The following is a 26,182-nucleotide window of genomic DNA, read 5'->3' on the forward strand; positions in this document are numbered from 1 at the left end:
CCAAAACAGAAACAAGCGACGTTTCGGGAACTGCTATCTGCTCCCGTCCGTTCAATATTTTTGTGCTGTCATCATTTGTGGTTTTTTTTTCATTCTCTTAGTCCATTTTTTTTTGTTAAACATATTCCTGTTATGGAATATTATTTGGTGTTTATATCCTGTTGACAACACCAATTGTTTGCTCAATTTGTGTTTTGTCTTCTGGGTATTTTTTCTACAGAAAAAGTGCTTAGCAATGGCGTATGTCCAAAATCTTACATCAAGAGGGGTTGTAAAGTTTTAACTGTCAGATTGACTTACTCTGTTTTCTCAGGGTAAATTATGTATTTAAATTTTATTATCTTAGCTTGACATATGCCAAAGGCATGTAATAAAATTTCCAAATAAGTACATTTTTAATGTTTTTTTAAAACATTACTATCCGGTGATATACTAATTAAAGAGAAATTTCATACATATTTGATTAATAGTTTCGTTTGCTGTATCTAAAATAATGCAACAATTTAAATTGTAATGGATAAAATGACAGTATTATTTAATAAATAAGCACTTACAAAAAAAATAAAGATAATCAGGAAGAGGAGGAAAGGTGCGATATATGAAATGGGAGAATGAAAAAAGTTATAAAATAAAAAAATATATACATTATTTTATTCATAATTTATTACATGTCTGAAGTAGGGGTTTACGTCGTATGGGTTTGCATAGCGATGGGAACTCCAACATTCAAGCCACTTGGTTACAAACTGCGGTTTCTAAATGCCAGTCTTGCCTGTGGCTGGGCTCGAACCTGCGACAGCCGGAACCAGCACTCGCGGGCACCAGGAGTGTGACGCGCCAGACATCGCACTGCTGCACTAACCAGCAATGCTAACAAGTGCCGGTATTCCCAGCCAGCCTCCACGCTCCATGCAGCGGCTGTGAAGAGCGGTGTTTTCTGTGCTTGCCATTGGGAATGCTTTCCATCGTGGAAACAACGGCCCTGGGTTCATAATTGAAATTCGCTTCTGGCGTAGACAGGTTTATTTTAACTACTGCGGGTAGTCATAAAACAGTTTATCTTAACCACCCAATAGTAGTTGTATTTTCCAGATAAATAGTGGGTGTTTGGAGGTATATTTTAAAAAGTATGACAGTGTAGGAACAGGAAGGAGAAGTAAAAAAAACAATACAAATAAGATTTACATCACGCTGTAAGATCGGTATCCTGTACAGTAGAAGGTGGGAACTGTATACATGAATCTGAAGGCAGTATAATGCTGAGCACTGCCGAGCGAACGCTGTAAACGGTGGTATGTGCGTTTTTTTAAACTTTTATAATTATATAGAAGTGTTTTCAATGCATTAAATTACAGTAAAAGCGAAATAAAAAAAATTTAATTTTTATATATATATATATAAACCTAATTAATTGATCAACCATTCAACCATGCAACCAAAGTTTTAAAATGTTTTTATTTACGTATGTATCATTGTTGTGGAGTTTATTATTTATGGTTAAATAAACAGATTAATGAGCAGGTGCATGGATGAATAAATGAGTGGGTGAGTGGATGGATGGTATTGAAAGGGGGGGGGGGGGGTTGGATGGGCGAATGGATGGGTAAATGGAGAGATTGATGTGTTTTTGGGTGGATGTAAGGATTGTTGGATGAGTAGATGGGTTCATGGGTGGATTGTTTTATGGATGAATGGATAGTTGTATGTTTGGATGTACGGAGGGATGTAAGGATAGATGGACTGAAGGATGGATAGATGCATGTATGGTTATGTGGATGGGTAGGGGGATGGAAGGATGGATATTTACGTGGGTAGATTGATAGGTGGGTGGATGAACAGTATGAATGTTAAAACACATTATCACACGGAACAATACTTGATGTTTATAAAATCAGCTTCTAATCCGATATCGATTTTATAACAGATATTCAGGTTCTTACAAAATGAGAAAGAGGAGCGTTTGAAACCAGTACGGAGTATTCGTTTCTCAGTTATGTTTAGCGACGGGCATAAACTTTACAAGGCGTCCTTTCTTCGGTAGATGTTCAAATCCAGCTTTACGCTGTTTTTTGAGTTTCTCCGTATACTACTATATCTACCTGGGCGTAAATTTGACATAACAATTACAAGTTCTCGTTACGTTAACGTCTGGATAATAAGTTCACGTGACACAGTATTCCAAAATGTATGGTGTTAATGGTGATCATTCCATACATATATTTCTAATTGAAACATTTCATGTTATTTTCTTTATTAAAGGTATTATCGCTAGCAAGGATTTTAATCAGCAGGTTGGGAATAACGCATTGTAGTAAGGTTACATTGAAAGTATGTTTGCTTTCTTGAATATCTTATGAGCAAAGATTGATCCTGGGTTTGACATTCCAAATACGTCATATGGGCATTTCTTGTATGTGGTCCAATACATTGTAAAAGTTTTCTTTTATCTGCTTGTAAGCAAAACGAATTATATTGTCATGGTGTAAAATTTTAGGTGAAGGGTTATTGAACTGTTGACATAGTAAGATAATTTATATTTATAGGATTTAATAAATAAAAACGTTTAAATTTTTAAGCACAGAATATGATTACCAAATTAACGATTGCATTAATTTGTATGTGAGTGTTAATTTGATAAGGGTCTATTTAATTTACATCTCCTGATTATATATGGGAATGAAATATTGTATATACCTAATGAATGGATTGTTAATACACGTTTTTACTCATGTTAAGCAGAATTTTTCCTTTATATTTTTTAAGTATTGAATAAATAAAGTGAATATTTATAAATGTTTGATACAAACATTTATAAAACAAGCAAAACATGTTTTCGTTTAGTATATTCAAACAGTATACCTTTAATGGAAATATTTATTAACGTAAGCGATTTTCTTGCATTGTGTTGAGTGGTAATGTATCGTAGACAGTAATGAGAGTTTTGAAACATTCTGTAACTACAATTATTTACTTGAAATAATTTTTTTGACATAATTGATCAATTGTTAACCAACAAAAAATTATTTCATTCGCTATAAATTATGATGTTACTAGCTGCAGTACCCGGCGTTGCCCGGGCCGAACACAGGGTGAAGGGGACCTTTTAAGAAATCAGATGTAGTTAGTAATTGTCTTCTTAATTTTAATGTCAAGTGAGCAAAATAATTTCTATCACTGGCATAACCCGGCAGACTTTTTTCTGCCAGTGTGTAGTTATTTACCTGTATACATCTAAAAATTGGTGGTCTGTATGCAATCTAGACTCTATAAAGCACTATAGAAAAAATATGAAAAATAATAGATTACTAATATTGAAAAGATTCCATTTTCTAGCTAATGCTCGTCATGCATTGCAATGCCTCATTCAGTTTTGTTTTATAATATGTTTGAAGTAGTTACACATATACAAATCATCTATCCATCTCTCTAAATATATATTTATCTCTATCCACTTCTATATATATCTATGTATCTCTATATCTCTATTTATCTCTTCATACCAACATATATACATATAAACCTCCAACTATCTCTATCTCTTCTATATATAAATCTATATATAGCTCTATACAGCTATATATCTCTTTATCTAACCCATTTCATTCTCTATACCTCGCTCTATCTCAACTTATCTCTCTGTCTCTCTCAATCTCACTCTATATATATTTCACTCTATCTCTGTCTCTCTTTTATATTTAAATAAATTGTCTCATGCGTGCGCACTTATGCAACAAAAACAGACGAAGTGCCGCTATATAATATGAAACAAACACATTTTTTTTATACGATTCGTGCAACAACTATTGCAAAATAGCTATACCGTCTCAGAAACCTTCATGGGCATTCGCATAACAACTCACCAAAATTTCATCGAAATCGGTTGAATGGTATAGGAACGCATACGGCACAAACAAAAGAAAATTAAAGACATGACAAACGCATCAAACGATGGTGCTTTTAAAATTCAAGGCAACTTTATCTATTGACGAAGTTAAGAACAAAACTGTTATTAGCGCCTTTATTTTACTAGCCGCTGCGAGCTCCACTAAGCGTGCTGGTCTCAACCAGGAGAAAAATATGAATTTGCCAGACCTTACTATGTGTATGATCGTGTGGCAGACATAGAGATATGACACTCACTCACTATTTGTATGTCTATGACCAATGATTTTTTGACGTGACAACGTCTAATAAATCGATGAACGCCAGCTGCACACACGAAAAAGTGTCCTACTACGGATGTCACACTACGGATGTGTCCTATTTGCTCATTGTACGCATGCGTGGCATCTCTCTTCATGCTCATTGTAGGGCCTACGCATGCGTGGCATCTCTCTTCCACTCGATTGGAACGACCATCGATTTGACTTTTCAATCATATTTTCGTCGTTTGAATTATTAATATTATGTAATTTAACGATTGTCCACCGATTTTCAGCACAATCGGTACAGTTATTTAAAAGTAATGTTGAATATTCAAATATGTTTTGAACCATCAATGGTGTTTTACAGTTACACATAATAATTCAAATTACAACCAGGATCTTTTGCAAAATGTTTTAAAAAATATTGTAACACATTATAAATAAGTTTGGTGTATTTGGGATGCGTATTTGTTATAAAATCTAGTTATAAAAACGAAATAATATTATTCCCCTACCGTGAACAAAATTTTTATACATTTATATATACCATCTGAAACTAACAATCAACAAATATGGCCTCGTGGGTGAGCGATCAGCGGCGCCATCTTCTAGTGATAAGGTTGTCGGTTCGAATCCCGGAAGGTGCGAATTTTTTTTTTGTACTTGTAAAAATAAATACAGCGCACGTAACATTTCAAAAGTAATAAATATATTTGAATAATGAATGCAAATAAAAGTAAATTTATTAATTAAATTGTACATTTCATTTCACTCCTTTGTATCCATACAAAATAGTGATAATTCAATAAAAATGATTCAATTTTATTCATTAAAGTATGCAGAGATGGATTTTATCATACAAAAGATAGAAAAATTTAAAAAAAAATTCTTCCTCAAAGAATATAATATTTTTAATGCCTAAATGGTTTGGTTGCAAAAACCTATTACTGCTCAGTCTCAGGCCGAATATGATATTTCCTTTTCTTCTGGATCAATCATTTCATCAATGTTTTGTTATGACGTTGTCACGTTAAACTATCGTCCGTAAACCTACTTTACAGACAGCCAATTTTTTTTGTTATTAAAAGAAATCATCACTTTTTCACTCCCTTACGGATGGAATTTCATATTAATATGTGGTCTATGTGTTAATCCAGGTTATGAGCTCGCTGTAGGCCAAATTTCATACAGATCCGTGCAGCCGTTCTGGCGTGATTGAGTAACAAACATCCATCCATTCATCCATCCAAACTTTCACATTTATAATATTAGTGGGATAGGCTTCGCTTTAAATTTTCTAATATGTAAATACCATTATTTATATTCCCTTTTCCTGAATTTTATGTAATATTAAAACACGTCGAAACTGATTTTTTTTTTTTTTTTTTGAAACGGATGCCTTTCTTTCTTACGTCACTTCTGTGTGACTCTTGAGTTTGGTGTGAATGGCGTTTGATTAAAGTTTACGAAGTTGTTAAATTTACTTTCAGATTATGTTTATAAGCAAACTATTAAATACAATTGATTTAGACTTTGGTACTAGTTAAGTCGCTCACGCATATATTCACAATGTTAAATAAAAATTACGAATCAAGGTACATAGACTCTAGTAAAAAATCCTTACTAATATTATAACTGCAAATGTGAGTTTGTTTGTTTGTTTGTTTGTTTGTTACGCTTTCACGCGGAAACTACTCAACCGATCATCATGAAATTTTGTGCGCATATTTTCAAGGTTTTATTAAAGGATATAGGACACTTTATATATAAAAAATAATTTTTTTTTCCGAAGGGCAAAAAAAAACTGATGTGGATATGTATGATCGTCCGACTGTGAGTTTGAGTAATTTTAATGAATTTTAACGCCATCTGGCGTTTCAATAAGTAAATTAAATAATTAACCAATCTAATACTGTAATACCGGAGGTCAATTCACTATTCAATATAGTATAACATCTGCTTCCACATTTATTTTTATTTTTCTGTCACCGCCAAGCAATATTTAAACTTTTTTTAATTTTCGAGGTCAGGTTTCTGTTTATTTTCTTCGGTTATGGTTGTTTGGACGTTGATGCCGAAGGTTACATTTTACTTTCAAGAGAATTCGGTAATTTAGTAGAAAATTATTTTTATTTAAGTTTCCCCGGACTTGCACAAAATTTGAATAGTGATCAGTGGTTGTGCGCAAGAGCAATATTGGCATCAAAAAAAATGATATCGTTAGTAAAATCAACACATATTTTAAAAGAGTTTCAAGGGGAAATGCAGGAATATTTGCAAATAGATACAATCATGGATACAGAACAGAGCACTTCATATTCTGCGGAGTTTTTAAATTCACTTGAACTTTCGGGTGTACCCTCACATAAACTTGAAATGAAACTAAATGTACAAGTTATGCTTATGCGAAATCTATATGCTCCTCGACTGCGCGTACTCGAAGTGGTAGTGAATGACGCGCCACAGTATTTGCACTGAAACGATGAACGTTTGTCGTTCGTTGAAAGCTGCAATGTTGCTGGCGAATCTTCAACCGATGGAACAGAACAAGTCGATGCCAGTATCACAGATTGCACCGAAATGTCTGCAGTTGATGGAACCGATGACATTGGGATCTGCACGGCTGCCGGCACAGCTGCCACTGATCTCTCTACTGTCGTCGGCGTCGCCGGTGCCATCTGAGTCCCTGACGTCGATGTTAGATCGTCTATCAAGGTCGACATTGGAACAGCAACGAATTATCACGAATCCGATTGGTACTGCACCACGAACAGAGGTGATTTAAGGGTCCTGTCATCTGGACCTCACTTATATGCCTATGGCCTACTGGTAAACTACATGAGTCAAAATATTGACTTTATTTAAAAATTAATTTTTCATTAGTTTAAAATCCAGGTACCTTAAAATTCTAGAAATAAAAACATGCAAGTTCCGTTTTTACACATTTATTTAGAAAAATTACAAAAACCTATATTAGGTTAATGCATTAAGCATTTTTGTAAGCACGAACTGTCTCGTCAACTACGAGTACTGTTTCGTCGACTCCGGTTCCAACTGGTTCGCAGGTCATGGGCTCAGGGATACATGTTTCTGACTGGACATCTTCTTCGGCAACGTGAAGACATGAACTACGATGTCAGGATGCGAATTGGCTTTGCCTCGGTGCTATTTGGGACAGGTTCACTGACTGAACTACAACGAGACGCACGTCGTTTGAGCGTCCGCATAGATGCATCGCAAGTCGTAACATGTTGCAACACATCCATATTTGGTCTTGCACGTGTAGACGAGGTGAGACCTCGTCGATGCTAGCTGCAAGATTTGTGTGCAGTCTTGTGTGATAGACGGCACAGTTTATGGTTCTCGGAAATTTAGTAGCTGCTGAGTCGGTTAGTAGCACACAGGAAAGTGCGGAAACCACCAGTGCTGAGTGCCTCCATCACAGGTTTCCGTGTATGTGCACCCTTCTCTCACTGTGAGTGATATTTCCGCATTAGCTACGAGTTTGTACAAGCACGTATTCATTCAAACTTGACGTGTAGCTGAACGCCGTGCAATGCACTAATCTTGCGAAGGGAAGGACAGCCGTAGTCAATCTGCAGGTGTAGATTTTAAAATGGTGCTTCACACAATTTTCTGAGCCATTTCTTTTGCTCAAGTCCGGCGACATAAATGATGCCACACGGATTCTGCAGTAGCAAATTGTATAGAGTGTTTTTCACTTGGTGGTATGGAATTTTACATTTTTCTTACTCCAGGCCACGGTATTATTGACATAGCCATTAGTTTTATCGTTTACATTTTTTGTACAATAATTTCCAGGGGGGTACGGAGGCTGGAAGTTGCGGGTTCGAGTCCTGTTTTCTTCGTAGGTTATACCAATCTCCTTGAGCACGAATCCATTTTGGCTCTGGAAACCTTGCAGGTTGCAGTATATCTTGTCGCAAGCAATGCTGGGTCGTAACTAAATTAATACCTATCGCAAACTAAATATTATTAATGTCAAAATTTTCACAAGCTTGTCATGACAATTGAACGATGCAAGCCGATCGTATCAGACAAATAGTATAGGTGTTTGGTGAAATATTTCCACTCGTCGTTATCTCGATCCTACAGTCGATGATGCTTGAATTTATTCGATCAACCTTTTTGATAACGTCAAACACTATTAACGGAGCCTTGTTCTTGAAACTGTCGGGACTCAGCATCAATGACTGGCAACAACAATAGTATCCTTTCAGAAACTTGGCAATATTTTATAAGCGAGACGAAATCTTCCGTTTTCAAACCCCATGTTAAAATCAACATACTATTCCGCAAATTTTAAAAACTTAGCCCAATTTGTTTATTTTTACTTAGAACTCCTAATATAAAGTTTGTTAGCCCATTTTTCATCCTGATAAAATCCTTCGAACAAAAGTCCTGATACGTTTTCCCAGCTCCGCAACCGAGAGCCTGGTGTGATTTTGCCAGCCAAGTATAAGACATAATTTTTCTTCCCGCCTCAGGCCACAAACGCGATAAGTAATAGTGTCTGGCTTCGTGAACGAGAGTACTTTTCTCAGCGTCTTTTCCCATTCCCAGAGCTCAGTTTAGGTTAGCAGCTCCATACATGCCCCATTCTAATGATCCAGGGCTGTCAGGCACGTATCGGCGTCTGCCCTAACACATTTCTCACGAGTTAGCAAATGCAGATCCCCCCCCCCCCCCTCATATACAGGAACTTCACCGAGAACACTGACCTGGCTTTAACCTCGGATCTCGGCCAGCCTAAATCAATGTCATCTCGCTCGTCAGCGAAAGGTCTGCTTCTCCATCTCGTGGCGAAGATGCCAACTACTTTACTTAAGTTTAACGAGTAGCGAGGCCTCTAACGTCCTCCACCACATCTCTTCCCATGTTTCTTTTAGTCCGACAGAGCGCAAACCAGTATGTCCCATAATGGCCAGGCTTAAGCTAGTTCATCTTTAGGGACTTTCGTGAACTAACCCCGAGTCTGTTTCGTCTGTGCTTGACAGAACGCGCTGTGTTCGGAGCACATGTGACCTCTGATGCCCCTTAAGCTAGGATACCAGCCACCTTTGTTATTTTTTTCTTTTGGTCGGCGGGGTAAGCCCTTGACCGCTACCTTCAGCCAATCAGAGGCCAGTTTCCCCACTTCCTAGACCTCTGGGCCCCTAGCATGAGTTTTACCTACATGCAGCCGACAGGGACAGTTGATTCGTCCTTCTGCCGCCACCGTGATCGTTTCTTCCCAGGGCTTCTCAATCGCGACCCCTTTCGCGAAGCAGTCTCGCAGCGACTAGCTTAAGGGATGTGATCCCAGGGAGTCTGAGAGTGATCCCTATTTTATTTATGTCTTGATTGATATTCACATAGTTCTGATTACAAGGTAATCTTGTAGCATCATTCGCGCGTGGCTCCTGTGAGTGCTAGTGCATCTCTAGAGGGATTTATATTCATCATTCTACCTTTAGAATGGTAAGTGGAAAATTCTACTCCTTTTCGCATATAGATAACCTTCTACTTAAATTTTGCTCTGATTTCACGATCCCGGTTTCTTGTCACCTTTATATATATTCTTGGCCAATGGACCTACTTTTTAGTTCGGTTCCAGTGGGATCCAATATATGGTCCAACAGTTCGGGTTTCTCCGGCTCAAGTCCATCACTAAATTCATCTAAATGTACATGCTTCCTTCTTGAATGGACATGCTCCAATTCTCCAATTGCACAAAGTGCTCCAACACGTACGTGTGCAAATTACTATGCCTCCGAAAATGAGTGTATTGTTTTGTGCCTGATCTACAAAATGATCTAAAGGAATTGGAGACAGCAGGGTTTGTGAAATTTTTTCCATTTGACACAAACCATTATCTTAAAAATATTACTTTTTGGAGATAAATTTATAATTAATAGTTTAAGAGCCTTATCGTAGCTGGTGCCACATGAAGACGAGTGTTTTATTCAAAGGACATCTGGTAGGAAAAAAAACACTTGGACTAAATATCAATGTGGAAAATGAGTGCTCTAATCTTAGAAAAATATTACTAGAGTTTATGAAATAACTCTTCAGAATATAAAAGATAGCCTCATATCTAATTTTGGAACAGCAGAAACTAGTAGTCAAAAGCCTATCTTTCCCAACATCTCAAACTGGGGTCATACTCCAACAGACTAAAATCCAGTTCACAACCTAGAATTTATGTCTTGGCGTAAATTGTACATTTATTTCATCAATTCCAGTGACATAATTTCTTGTTGTATGGTTTTTAAATGATTGTGGAACACCTTATAATTGATTTTGGGCATAAATAAAAATTTTCAGTTAGAAAAATGGCGTCATAACCCAAAATGACTCTCTGTGGTCAAAGTATTTTTTCATGATCATCGTAACTGCAGCAAAAGAAGCAGAAAACAATGTTATAAATATTAACTTATGAATTTAAAGGATATTTATACACAATTATACATATTGAAATATTTGATAAACAAAAATTAAGGATTCTATGAGGCAATTAATGAACAGCAAAAATGTTTTAACAATAAAAATGTTTTAACAATTTAACTGAAAAGAGCCTATAAATAGTGCACATTTAGTTTTTGCTGATTCAGATTTACTGAAGTTCTGTTTGAAGTGTTGTTCAATGTAAATTAAAGTAACTTTGGGAAAAATCGGGATCTTAAGTATGAAAACGGGATATGTGTACATAAACTGAATTTTCCCTCAATTATACAAGCAATAAAAAGTTATTGTTAATTACTACGTGCGTACGTTTTCTGTCTTTTTAAATTATAGCAGTGGGAAAAAAATACCACTGAAGACATTAATATTTTTTTTTCATTAATCAAATTTATGTTGATTTTTTTTTGTGAAATTACCTGTCTACTATCGACAGTTCACTAGTTTAATTTCTTTCCACCTCAAAATGATATTGTCCGTTATATCATTCATATAAAATTTTTAACATTTTCTAGATTTATTTAGTAGGTGGATGGGAGGGATATTCTCTCTCTTTGCCCCCTAAAAACATACAATTTGTATTATTCCCACCAAAAAAGTGGAATGAATTAGATATAAAATAGTGAGCGAAGTGGTTATATCCCCCCTCCATAGCTCAAAATAAAATTCTGCCTATGGTCCTGGTAAGTAATCATATTTAAACACATGCAAATTTATAGTGTTTATCGCTTACACTTTATTAATATAATATTTTAACAGTTTTCAATTTTTTATTGTAGCTCTGAACCGGGTCTTGCACACCGATGAAAATTCAATAATACAGGGCAAGTCTGAATTTGACAAACTTTGGCTGCAGATTCATCACATATAAATAAGTGGAAAACATATGTATGACATATGGTCTTTATTGCCTGTCAAGACTGGTGTATGCCCATTACGTTTCGGCTGAGCCGGAAGTATTTTGAAAATAATAAAATATTTACGATGAAAGGCCAATTTCTGCGTAACGTCTAACTGAACAAAGGTCTACAATAATTGCAAATCTTAACCTTGAATTAAAATTTTTTAGTGGAAATTATTACGGTAACATTATATTTTTCCATAAATGTTGATGTGTCGGAGGAATAATGTGACTTTTAAAATCTAATTATTAGTCTACGCGTCTAAAGTAACGAAAAACTATACTTCCCCCACCCCTCTGTTTTTGTGAGGAACTAGAAATTTAGAACAAACAGTGCCCCTGATTTTAGGCCGAATTTTCAACCTAAGTGTTGTGTGTGTTGCATACATGGTAGGCGTCATAGTATTAATTTTGAATTTTATTTTAGTTTATCGCAAAAACTGTGAGAATGGGAGCTAAGAGTAACGCAACAAGGATCTTTTTCTTTGCTTTTGATGTGTTGATTAATAATCAGCTTTAAAACCCACATTATTCCTACGCGACACCAATATTTATGGGAAGTAAGCGTGTTATCATAATTTATTTTCATTAAATAATTCTACTTCAGTGATAAGATTTGCAGTTTTGTTAACTATGTTCAATTAAACATTACGCACACCTTTGCTTTTCATCATTTATTGTTTCCTTATTATTTTCAAAATAACTACCGTTTCAGCTGCAACTTCAAAGGCAAGCATTTTAGGCCGTATGTCGTATATATATTTTAAAATTAATTTAACGTGACGAATCTACAGCTCAAATTAGTAGAAACTCAATCTGTATAGATGCAATCTTGCGTACATGAAGTCCAGTTGCTATAAATTCGACACATTCTTATAAATGTCTCCAGTTGGTCTGCGTAGGCAATATGTTGCACAACGTCTGTCGATAGGCAAACACAGGCATGTAAGAGCGTTGTTGGTTGCAGCTTTAGTTGTTGCGGGGTCGGTCCATGGCTCTGAGGCCTGGTTTATAAACTACGCAAGGTACAGTAAAGCAACGCAGGTTTTGTTCAACTTCGAAAACTTCCTTGCGTTTTGGCTTGCGTTTCCGACAGCAATATTTGAAGATAAGTGTTCCACAAACTTAGAGTACTGTGTTTATATACATAAATTTGTACATAAATATAGCCTACACAAATTTATGCACCCATGCACATTTATATATTGTATATATATATATTATATATCATAAATATGTATATATGCTTTAGTATATGTATATTTATTTGCATATATTAATAAGTATACTCAATATAAATATACAACAAGGTTATATACATACATATAAATATACATACATATAAATATACATATAAATAAACATTTATATTTAAATATAATAAAATACCAATGTATAACATATGTACGTAATATACTAGCGTAGAAGCCCACTATATAATAGGGGCGCCGGGCGCACGGCTTCTGGCTGTGGTGCCGGTGCCGGTGTCCGCCATCTTGGATTGTGACGTCACGGCGGTCATCTTGGATAGGTGTGACCTTGACCTTTGACCTTGACCTTGAATTCGATCCTCAAAATGTGTCAAAATCCGCCAAAATTGGGCAAAATTTGCCCAAAATTCCTCAAAATTCGCCAAAATTTCCATTTCTGTGAAAAAAAAATTCCGCCAAAAATTCTCAAAAAATTCCACAAATTAATAATTTCTCTTTTCGAGGGAAAAATTTCCCGTTTCGAGGGAAAAATTCCCGTTTTTAGTCCTTAAAAATCCCAGTGGCTGAAAATTCCTAAAACTGGCTTAAGCATCCTTAACTCAAGCCAACATTAAGCCATTTATAGGATTATGATGTCACCGTTGCAATTTCCGTTACGATCGCCATCTTTAACTTTTTTATTATCCGATTTTAATGAAATTTTTTTTAAAATTTATAAAAAAATTAAATTAATAAAATTTTAATATATTTTTTATAAAAAATATACTTTTTAGACACGGAGCTCGGAGTCCTCGGTTCGAACCCGACGAGGTCAAATAAACTAAAAATGGCGACAGACTCCTTCCCTCGTGGTGGGTGCTGGCAGACTGACTCCCACCACTTTTTTTCAAAGCATATATATCGTCACCTAGTATGACATCATGTCCGCCATCTTGTCTTCGATGCTGGAAGCCATCATCATTGTATCGTCGACTAGAGTGCGCCGATGACATGTTAGTTTAATTCGTATCCGCTAGAGTGCAGTAATCATTTATTATTGCTGTGTCACCCGCCATCTTGTCATTTGGCCACCATCTTGGAATCGTGTAATTATTTAGCTAGAAATTCGTAAAAAATTCCAAAATTCATTAAATAAATCACTCATTAATTTACAGATTGATTCGATCAGTTTCAGTCCTTGGTTCGATACCCGATCGATGCAATAATGTTTAATTTGATGTAAAAAAATAATAATTTCATTATTCCATGTTCAACATTCTTAAAGAGACATTAAAACCTTTACTGTCATCATCATCCTATAAGCCACCAACACCAACATATTAGTAATTCATAATTTTAATGCTAGAGATTCGGGAAAAAGTTCAGATATCATTAAATAAATTTCCAATCAATGTACTGATTAATTAGATCAACTTAGGTCCTTGGTACGATTCTGGACGATGAAAAAAATATCAATTTAACATAATAGTAACAGGTTCGAGGAATTAAACACCACAAGTTCTTTCACAAACATAATATTTATTACATAATTTCTATTCTACTACAGGATCACTTACGAAAGCCAGCAAATTTACAATCATTTAGTTCCGCAGCGGTGTGAAATGACTAATTCTTAGCTCCAATCGGTTTATACTAGACAGAGTCCAGCCAGAACCTTTACAGACATAGTCCACCTCTTCTTGACAGAGTTTCTGGATACCGTTTTTAACAGTTTGCTTCACATCGTTAGAACTGTAAATTACTGCAGCCGATGTCTTGAATGCACACTTCTTCACTTTGTCATCGAACGGATATGGCTTTCCATATATACAGTCCAACCACAAGTTATATTTCAAAGGTCCGTTTGTTGCTACATCATCAGTAAGCTGATTGATTATCTTCTGTCTGATATCGTCAAGAAAATTACAAATGTCCTTCGACTCACCGAACGTATTTAGATAATAGTAGTCTTTCAACGTTCCACGAAATGCAGACTGCGCCAAGTAGAAGCCATTATCGTTCACTTGTAATGCTCCGAACACAGTCTTAGGTTTAGTTCCATGTTCAGACGTCATAACAATCGGTTGCTGGGCATCTGTTCTTTTGGTTGTACGCTTTCGTGTCTCCAATCTAAAGCGAGGAGTCGAAATGTCGGCAGGTAGTTCAACAGTAGGAGCACAGACTCCACCTTTACATTTTTTCGCATGATGTCGCAAACTGTCAATTCGAGTAAACCATTTAAGGCACTCATCACATCGAAACTTCATGCGAGAAGGATTCTTCGTACATTTGCTCCGCTCATGTCTTCGTGCATCATGGGAAAATGCGAACGACATATCACAGTAGCTGCAAGGATACCGTGGTGATGAAGACGATCCTTTCAGACCCGATCCAGATCCAGACGTTGCAACAGTAGTACCATTTCCAGGCATTCTCTTATGCACATCGATGCATCGTTGTTGCGACGAAACCTTAACTTTCTGCCGCACAGCAGGACCTTTGCATGCCTTCATGTGCGTTTTCATATTATCTTTTCTGGCAAACTGCTTATGACATTTCTCACAAACAAACATTTTACGATATAGGTTCTTGACACATTCGCTCCTCTCGTGTCGTCGAGCATTGCTGCTGTTTGAGAAAATCTTGTCACAGTAACAACACCGATGTTCGTTAGTTGTTGTCGATTCGGCATCCATTGAAGCCTCCATCGAGGGCTAAACGAAGTTCGTCGAGTTTTCCTGCACAGCCAGCACTACCGGCATTAAAGTCTCTTCTGCTGGTGGTATCGCGTCTGATGAAGTCTCCTCCAGTGTTGTCGCCGTGGTTGTCAACGGAATCTGCTCCTTCTCCGTCGTAACTGTCGTCAAGGTTCCCGTAGTCGACGGTACAACCTCCATCGAGTTCGACGTTAAAGACGGTAAAGATGCCATCGAGGTCTCAAGAACAGATAATTGACACGACTTATGCACCAGAAGAAACAAACTAGACGATCCTTACACCGCCGACGTCAGTAACAAACTGAGCGATCTACTGTCTAGGACTCGCTTATATACATGCACCGTATGGAATAATACGCTAGTCATATCAAGAACCATGTACAATAATACTAGAGTCAAATCTACAAAATTAAAAAAGAGGATCATTTGATCGAAAAAAAATTCGATCTCTCCAATATACGCCAGGCTCCAAGAGCTACAATTCACGTCATCAGATCCATCTACATTTTGCTCCTATGCTTCAATTGACCATTAGCTGCAAGTTCTCCAACAGCTCCATCAGCTCCAACACGTAATGTACGCGCAATACATGCAATTTACGTACAATAAAAGTAATGATCACACAGTACACACAGGAAACGGAACGTACACACAGTACACACAGAAAACGGAACGTACACACAGTACACACAGGAAACTGAACGTACACACAGTACACACAGGAAACAGAACGTACACACAGTACACACAGGAAACGGAATGTACACACAGTACACACAGGAAACGGAACGTACACGCAATTTACGCAAAGTACACGCAATGTACGCAATGTACACAATATATATGCAATGTACACACAATGACTACGCTTCGTTCGCGCAGGACAAGCATTTAATGAAAACGAAGCACGTTTGGACGGAAATTCTATAAAACGAAAGCTCATTTAACGAAAAGGAGGCACATTCTCTCGTTCATTCAACTTGGTAGGATACGATCGTCAGTGATAAGTTAGGATATAATCTCTCCAACAGTCTATGAATCCAACAGTTTATATTTCCATTAGCCATCGACTCCAACAGTCATTGGCTCCAACAGTCATTGGCTCCAACAGTCATTGCCTCCAACAGTCATTGGCTCCAACGGCCTTTTGGTTCATCAGCTCCAATGATATTTGGTTAGAATGCTACGACTCTAAGAGACTATGAGACTACAATTCTACGAGTGTACAAGACTCCTCCAACTACCTTCAAGTGTACAAAGCTCCAACTACTTCAGCAGCATTATGTTATAAGATTACATGACTGCTTGTTTACATAGCTACAAGTCAACGAGGCTACTTGGCTACGTAGCTACAAGTATACGAGGCTCCAAGCCATCATGACTACGCGACTACGAGCCATGAGGTAACGAGACTACGTGACTACGGGTATTCAAGCTTACGAGACTGCGAGGCTACAGAGCTACGAAGCTTCTAGAACATAAGTTTACGAGACTGCGAGAATACAGGACTACAAGTGTACACGAGTACTTGACTACTTCTTAGCTTCATCAGCTCCAAATGGCTCCAACAGGTCCAACAGCCTCCAAATGCTTAACACAGCTCCAAAAAAAGGCTCCAAATGCTCCAATAGCCTCCAAATGCTTGACAGCTCCAAATGTCTCCAGCAGCTCCAAATGCTCCAACAGCTCCAAAAAAAATGCTCCAAATGCTTAACACAGCTCCAAATGGCTCCAAATGCTTGACAGCTCCAAATGCATAACACAGCTCCAAATGGCTCCAAATGCTCCAAACGGCCTCCAAATGCATAACACAGCTCCAAATGGCTCCAAATGCTCCAAACGGCCTCCAAATGCTTGACAGCTCCAAATGTCTCCAGCAGCTCCAAATGCTCCAACAGCTCCAAAAAAAGGCTCCAAATGCTCCAACAGCCTCCAAATGCTTAACACAGCTCCAAATGGCTCCAAATGCTTGGCAGCTCCAAATGCTCCAAATGGCTCCAAATGCTCCAAACAGCCTCCAAATGCTTGACAGCTCCAAAAGGCTCCAAATGCTTAACACAGCTCCAAATGCTTCAAAAGGCTCCAATTATCGCATCTGTCTTCGTCGGCATTTTCTCTTTTGCTCCCACTGCTCCAACAGCATTATGTTATATGATTCCATGGATACTTTGTTACGTAGCTACAGGTCTACGAGGTTCCAATGCATCATGTTTACGAAGCTTCCAGAACACAAGGTTACGAGACTGCGAGGCTACAGGACTACGAAGCTTCCAGGACACGAGGCTACATGGCTACGAGACTACATGACTCTAACTGATTACAATAGCACCACTCAGTGGTGAGAGTTAGGTTATCTAATGCAAAGCAAATTGATGCAAGTAGTTCTGGCTGTCATCAACAGATGTAGCCACGTGTTGCTTGCAGGTGAATATTAATTAGTTATTTTATGTGGGATGCGGGATGCTCACTAACGATCGCAAAAGAAGGAGGGCTTCGCTAGACACCAAGGAGAAGGAAGTTCGTCCATCCTGTTAGTGCTTCTTAGATTTCTCAGAGATTATTTGACTGAATAATGATATATTTTTTTTTTAAATTTCCACCTGATAAAAATTTACAAGTGCTGATTTATTGGCAGAATTTCAATAATTAAATGCAACCTTGAATAAAAAATGACATGACTCATTAAGTAAAAAATTCTTCATGCAGAGATCAATTCCTCATCAGTAACCAGAAGCACTCGGAGAAAACCATCAGATGTCTAGTCAGGAATAATCAGGAGGACACGGAGAAAACCATCATAAAATTAGCAAGAATAATCAGCAGCACACGGAGAAAACCAACAAAATATTGACAAGAATAATCAGGAGCACACGGAGAAAACCACCAAAATATTGACAAGAATAATCAGGAGCACACGGAGAAAACCGCCGAAAGTTTTCTTTGATATCATAAAATTTCAGGAAAAAATAGTAATAAAAAATTTAAAAAAATAAAATAAAAAAAATACATAAACAGATTCTGCTAGCTTGTGAACTTCTCATTGTTGAACAAAGATAGAGTTCTAGTACAAGCCAGAATTTTATGTATTTTTTTTATTTTATTTTTTTTAATTTTTTATTACTATTTTTTCCTGAAATTTTATGATATCAAAGAAAACTTTCGGCGGTTTTCTCCGTGTGCTCCTGATTATTCTTGTCAATATTTTGGTGGTTTTCTCCGTGTGCTCCTGATTATTCTTGTCAATATTTTGTTGGTTTTCTCCGTGTGCTGCTGATTATTCTTGCTAATTTTATGATGGTTTTCTCCGTGTCCTCCTGATTATTCCTGACTAGACATCTGATGGTTTTCTCCGAGTGCTTCTGGTTACTGATGAGGAATTGATCTCTGCATGAAGAATTTTTTACTTAATGAGTCATGTCATTTTTTATTCAAGGTTGCATTTAATTATTGAAATTCTGCCAATAAATCAGCACTTGTAAATTTTTATCAGGTGGAAATTTAAAAAAAAAATATATCATTATTCAGTCAAATAATCTCTGAGAAATCTAAGAAGCACTAACAGGATGGACGAACTTCCTTCTCCTTGGTGTCTAGCGAAGCCCTCCTTCTTTTGCGATCGTTAGTGAGCATACCGCATCCCACATAAAATAACTAATTAATATTCACCTGCAAGCAACACGTGGCTACATCTGTTGATGACAGCCAGAACTACTTGCATCAATTTGCTTTGCATTAGATAACCTAACTCTCACCACTGAGTGGTGCTATTGTAATCAGTTAGAGTCATGTAGTCTCGTAGCCATGTAGCCTCGTGTCCTGGAAGCTTCGTAGTCCTGTAGCCTCGCAGTCTCGTAACCTTGTGTTCTGGAAGCTTCGTAAACATGATGCATTGGAACCTCGTAGACCTGTAGCTACGTAACAAAGTATCCATGGAATCATATAACATAATGCTGTTGGAGCAGTGGGAGCAAAAGAGAAAATGCCGACGAAGACAGATGCGATAATTGGAGCCTTTTGAAGCATTTGGAGCTGTGTTAAGCATTTGGAGCCTTTTGGAGCTGTCAAGCATTTGGAGGCTGTTTGGAGCATTTGGAGCCATTTGGAGCATTTGGAGCTGCCAAGCATTTGGAGCCATTTGGAGCTGTGTTAAGCATTTGGAGGCTGTTGGAGCATTTGGAGCCTTTTTTTGGAGCTGTTGGAGCATTTGGAGCTGCTGGAGACATTTGGAGCTGTCAAGCATTTGGAGGCCGTTTGGAGCATTTGGAGCCATTTGGAGCTGTGTTATGCATTTGGAGGCCGTTTGGAGCATTTGGAGCCATTTGGAGCTGTGTTATGCATTTGGAGCTGTCAAGCATTTGGAGCCATTTGGAGCTGTGTTAAGCATTTGGAGCATTTTTTTTGGAGCTGTTGGAGCATTTGGAGCTGCTGGAGACATTTGGAGCTGTCAAGCATTTGGAGGCTATTGGAGCATTTGGAGCCTTTTTTTGGAGCTGTGTTAAGCATTTGGAGGCTGTTGGACCTGTTGGAGCCATTTGGAGCTGATGAAGCTAAGAAGTAGTCAAGTACTCGTGTACACTTGTAGTCCTGTATTCTCGCAGTCTCGTAAACTTATGTTCTAGAAGCTTCGTAGCTCTGTAGCCTCGCAGTCTCGTAAGCTTGAATACCCGTAGTCACGTAGTCTCGTTACCTCATGGCTCGTAGTCGCGTAGTCATGATGGCTTGGAGCCTCGTATACTTGTAGCTACGTAGCCAAGTAGCCTCGTTGACTTGTAGCTATGTAAACAAGCAGTCATGTAATCTTATAACATAATGCTGCTGAAGTAGTTGGAGCTTTGTACACTTGAAGGTAGTTGGAGGAGTCTTGTACACTCGTAGAATTGTAGTCTCATAGTCTCTTAGAGTCGTAGCATTCTAACCAAATATCATTGGAGCTGATGAACCAAAAGGCCGTTGGAGCCAATGACTGTTGGAGGCAATGACTGTTGGAGCCAATGACTGTTGGAGCCAATGACTGTTGGAGTCGATGGCTAATGGAAATATAAACTGTTGGATTCATAGACTGTTGGAGAGATTATATCCTAACTTATCACTGACGATCGTATCCTACCAAGTTGAATGAACGAGAGAATGTGCCTCCTTTTCGTTAAATGAGCTTTCGTTTTATAGAATTTCCGTCCAAACGTGCTTCGTTTTCATTAAATGCTTGTCCTGCGCGAACGAAGCGTAGTCATTGTGTGTACATTGCATATATATTGTGTACATTGCGTACATTGCGTGTACTTTGCGTAAATTGCGTGTACGTTCCGTTTCCTGTGTGTACTGTGTGTACATTCCGTTTCCTGTGTGTACTGTGTGTACGTTCTGTTTCCTGTGTGTACTGTGTGTACGTTCAGTTTCCTGTGTGTACTGTGTGTACGTTCCGTTTTCTGTGTGTACTGTGTGTACGTTCCGTTTCCTGTGTGTACTGTGTGATCATTACATTTATTGTACGTAAATTGCATGTATTGCGCGTACATTACGTGTTGGAGCTGATGGAGCTGTTGGAGAACTTGCAGCTAATGGTCAATTGAAGCATAGGAGCAAAATGTAGATGGATCTGATGACGTGAATTGTAGCTCTTGGAGCCTGGCGTATATTGGAGAGATCGAATTTTTTTTCGATCAAATGATCCTCTTTTTTAATTTTGTAGATTTGACTCTAGTATTATTGTACATGGTTCTTGATTTGACTAGCGTATTATTCCATACGGTGCATGTATATAAGCGAGTCCTAGACAGTAGATCGCTCAGTTTGTTACTGACGTCAGCGGTGTAAGGATCGTCTAGTTTGTTTCTTCTGGTGCATAAGTCGTGTCAATTATCTGTTCTTGAGACCTCGATGGCATCTTTACCGTCTTTAACGTCGAACTCGATGGAGGTTGTACCGTCGACTACGGGAACCTTGACGACAGTTACGACGGAGAAGGAGCAGATTCCGTTGACAACCACGGCGACAACACTGGAGGAGACTTCATCAGACGCGATACCACCAGCAGAAGAGACTTTAATGCCGGTAGTGCTGGCTGTGCAGGAAAACTCGACGAACTTCGTTTCGCCCTCGATGGAGGCTTCAATGGATGCCGAATCGACAACAACTAACGAACATCGGTGTTGTTACTGTGACAAGATTTTCTCAAACAGCAGCAATGCTCGACGACACGAGAGGAGCGAATGTGTCAAGAACCTATATCGTAAAATGTTTGTTTGTGAGAAATGTCATAAGCAGTTTGCCAGAAAAGATAATATGAAAACGCACATGAAGGCATGCAAAGGTCCTGCTGTGCGGCAGAAAGTTAAGGTTTCGTCGCAACAACGATGCATCGATGTGCATAAGAGAATGCCTGGAAATGGTACTACTGTTGCAACGTCTGGATCTGGATCGGGTCTGAAAGGATCGTCTTCATCACCACGGTATCCTTGCAGCTACTGTGATATGTCGTTCGCATTTTCCCATGATGCACGAAGACATGAGCGGAGCAAATGTACGAAGAATCCTTCTCGCATGAAGTTTCGATGTGATGAGTGCCTTAAATGGTTTACTCGAATTGACAGTTTGCGACATCATGCGAAAAAAATGTAAAGGTGGAGTCTGTGCTCCTACTGTTGAACTACCTGCCGACATTTCGACTCCTCGCTTTAGATTGGAGACACGAAAGCGTACAACCAAAAGAACAGATGCCCAGCAACCGATTGTTATGACGTCTGAACATGGAACTAAACCTAAGACTGTGTTCGGAGCATTACAAGTGAACGATAATGGCTTCTACTTGGCGCAGTCTGCATTTCGTGGAACGTTGAAAGACTACTATTATCTAAATACGTTCGGTGAGTCGAAGGACATTTGTAATTTTCTTGACGATATCAGACAGAAGATAATCAATCAGCTTACTGATGATGTAGCAACAAACGGACCTTTGAAATATAACTTGTGGTTGGACTGTATATATGGAAAGCCATATCCGTTCGATGACAAAGTGAAGAAGTGTGCATTCAAGACATCGGCTGCAGTAATTTACAGTTCTAACGATGTGAAGCAAACTGTTAAAAACAGTATCCAGAAACTCTGTCAAGAAGAGGTGGACTATGTCTGTAAAGGTTCTGGCTGGACTCTGTCTAGTATAAACCGATTGGAGCTAAGAATTAGTCATTTCACACCGCTGCTGAACTAAATGATTGTAAATTTGCTGGCTTTCGTAAGTGATCCTGTAGTAGAATAGAAATTATGTAATAAATATTATGTTTGTGAAAGAACTTGTGGTGTTTAATTCCTCGAACCTGTTACTATTATGTTAAATTGATATTTTTTTCATCGTCCAGAATCGTACCAAGGACCTAAGTTGATCTAATTAATCAGTACATTGATTGGAAATTTATTTAATGATATCTGAACTTTTTCCCGAATCTCTAGCATTAAAATTATGAAATACTAATATGTTGGTGTTGGTGGCTTATAGGATGATGATGACAGTAAAGGTTTTAATGTCTCTTTAAGAATGTTGAACATGGAATAATGAAATTATTATTTTTTTACATCAAATTAAACATTATTGCATCGATCGGGTATCGAACCAAGGACTGAAACTGATCGAATCAATCTGTAAATTAATGAGTGATTTATTTAATGAATTTTGGAATTTTTTACGAATTTCTAGCTAAATAATTACACGATTCCAAGATGGTGGCCAAATGACAAGATGGCGGGTGACACAGCAATAATAAATGATTACTGCACTCTAGCGGATACGAATTAAACTAACATGTCATCGGCGCACTCTAGTCGACGATACAATGATGATGGCTTCCAGCATCGAAGACAAGATGGCGGACATGATGTCATACTAGGTGACGATATATATGCTTTGAAAAAAAGTGGTGGGAGTCAGTCTGCCAGCACCCACCACGAGGGAAGGAGTCTGTCGCCATTTTTAGTTTATTTGACCTCGTCGGGTTCGAACCGAGGACTCCGAGCTCCGTGTCTAAAAAGTATATTTTTTATAAAAAATATATTAAAATTTTATTAATTTAATTTTTTTATAATTTTTAAAAAAAATTTCATTAAAATCGGATAATAAAAAAGTTAAAGATGGCGATCGTAACGGAAATTGCAACGGTGACATCATAATCCTATAAATGGCTTAATGTTGGCTTGAGTTAAGGATGCTTAAGCCAGTTTTAGGAATTTTCAGCCACTGGGATTTTTAAGGACTAAAAACGGGAATTTTTCCCTCGAAACGGGAAATTTTTCCCTCGAAAAGAGAAATTATTAATTTGTGGAATTTTTTGAGAATTTTTGGCGGAATTTTTTTTTCACAGAAATGGAAATTTTGGCGAATTTTGAGGAATTTTGGGCAAATTTTGCCCAATTTTGGCGGATTTTAACACATTTTGAGGATCGAATTCAAGGTCAAGGTCAAAGGTCAAAGTCACACCCATCCAAGATGACCGCCGTGACGTCACAATCCAAGATGGCGGACACCGGCACCGGCACCACAGCCAGAAGCCGTGCGCCCGGCGCCCCTATTATATACTACTACGCAGGTTTTGTTCAACTTCGAAAACTTCCTTGCGTTTTGGCTTGCGTTTCCGACAGCAATATTTGAAGATAAGTGTTCCACAAACTTTAAGTACTGTGTTTATATACATAAATTTGTACATAAATATAGCCTACACAAATTTATGCACCCATGCACATTTATATATTGTATATATATATTATATATCATAAATATGTATATATGCTTTAGTATATGTATATTTATTTGCATATATTAATAAGTATACTCAATATAAATATACAACAAGGTTATATACATACATATAAATATACATACATATAAATATACATATAAATATACATTTATATTTAAATATAATAAAATACCAATGTATAACATATGTACGTAATATACTAGCGTAGAAGTCCACGATATTATTTTTATTATATTCATTATGTTAACCCCTGTTGAAGTTTAATAAAATTATATAAATAACACATTTAAATCAAATTATTGACTTTTTTGTCGAAAAAATGAATTATCAAAATAAGTCCAGGGTAGAAATATATTTTTCTTCTCGCAGTTACCATTACTGAGTCCCGACAGTTTCAAGAACAAGGCTCCGTTAAAGGTGTTTGACATTTCCAAACAGGATGATCGAATAAATTCAAACATCATCGACTGTAGAATCGAGATATCTACTAGCGGAAATATCCCACCAAACACCTATGCTTTTTGTCTGATACTTCACGATCGGCTTGCATCGTACAATTGTCGAGACAAACTTGTGAAAATTCTGACATAAATACTGTTTCGTTAGCGATAATAATTCAGTAACGACTGAGCATTGCTAGCGACAAGATGTACTGCAACCTGCATGGTTTCCAGAGCCAAAATGGATTCGTGCTCAAGGAAATTAGCGTCACCTCCGGAGACAAGACTCTAACCCGCACATCCCGATCTCCGTATCCCTGGAAATTATTAGACGAAAAAAGTAAACGCACGAATGAATGGCTATATAAATACTACCATGGCCTGAAGTGGGACGAAGGTAAAATTCCGTAACACCAAGTGAAAAACCATATTCAAGATTTATTAATTCAAAACGAAATAATTTACGTTGCTGGACCTGAGCAGTAGAAATGGCTGAGCAAGTTGTGTGATGTGTTAGTTGAAATTGTAGACCTACAGACCGACTATGGCTGTCCTTCCCAGCGCAAGCTTAGTGCAATATATGACGTGCAGCCACGTAACAAGTTTGAATTAGTATGTGCCGGTACAAACTCGCAGTTAATGCAGAAATGGCACACACAGTGTTAGTAGGAGCATGCATATATAAAATATGTACATCCGTTCTTGCCTTCAGTTGTCGTTCGACCTGCAAGAAGATATTTACATTTCATCCTGCTTACGTGTACATGTGCGTAAGACCTAGCTTCAACAGTGTCGAGTACAGCTACTGGGATTCCGGGTATCTACGTACATATACAGAAACCTGTGATGGAGGCGCTCAGCATTGGTGGTTTACGCACTTTCCTGTGTCCTACGAACCGACTCAGATGCTATTAGATTGTTGCGAACCTGGAAACTATGCTGTCTATCACATGAGACAAAACAATATCCTTCCTCCTAGTATTGCTGAGGTAGTCATCTCGTCTGCACGTGCAACACCAAACATGGGCGTGTTGCAACTTGTTGCGACCTGTGATGCTTCTACGCAGACGTCCAAATGGCGTGCGTCTCGTCGTCGAAGTTCAGGCAGTGAATCTGTCCCAACTAGCACTGCAGTAGAGCCAAGGCACAGACGTGGTCACGGACTTCATCGACCATGTCTCGCTAGAGTTGTCGACGGCGCAGAAGATGGCCAGCTGGAAACCAGTTTTCCTGATCCCGTGACCTGCGAACCAGTTGGAACCGGAGTCGACGCACCAGTTGGAACCGTAGTTGACGAGGCAGTTCGTGCAGCATTCAAGACTTTGCTTGCGAAAATGCTTAATTCCTTAACTTTATATGCATTTGTGTAATTTTTATAAATAAATGTGTAAAACTTGAACTTGGTTGTTTTTATTGCTATAATTTTAAGGTACCTAATAAAAAATTATTTTTAAATACAGTCAATATTTTGACTCATGTAGTATACCATTAGGCCTCGAGTATATAAGTGAGGTTCAGACGACTGGACCCTCAGTTCACCTCTGGGCGCGGTGCAGTATGGATCGACTCTCTTCAGTAAG

The 26,182-nt window shown here is 37.9% G+C and overlaps 1 protein-coding gene across 3 annotated transcripts in view; it reads right to left on the bottom strand.

The window, feature by feature from the left end:
* Positions 1-26,182, bottom strand: part of LOC134527338 (uncharacterized) — a 97,182-nt gene that overhangs the window by 50,255 nt on the left and 20,745 nt on the right. The gene's annotated exons all lie outside the window — the stretch shown is intronic.

The sequence above is a fragment of the Bacillus rossius genome, chromosome 1 (genome assembly GCF_032445375.1).
Source record: "Bacillus rossius redtenbacheri isolate Brsri chromosome 1, Brsri_v3, whole genome shotgun sequence".
NCBI classification, from domain to species: domain Eukaryota; kingdom Metazoa; phylum Arthropoda; class Insecta; order Phasmatodea; family Bacillidae; genus Bacillus; species Bacillus rossius.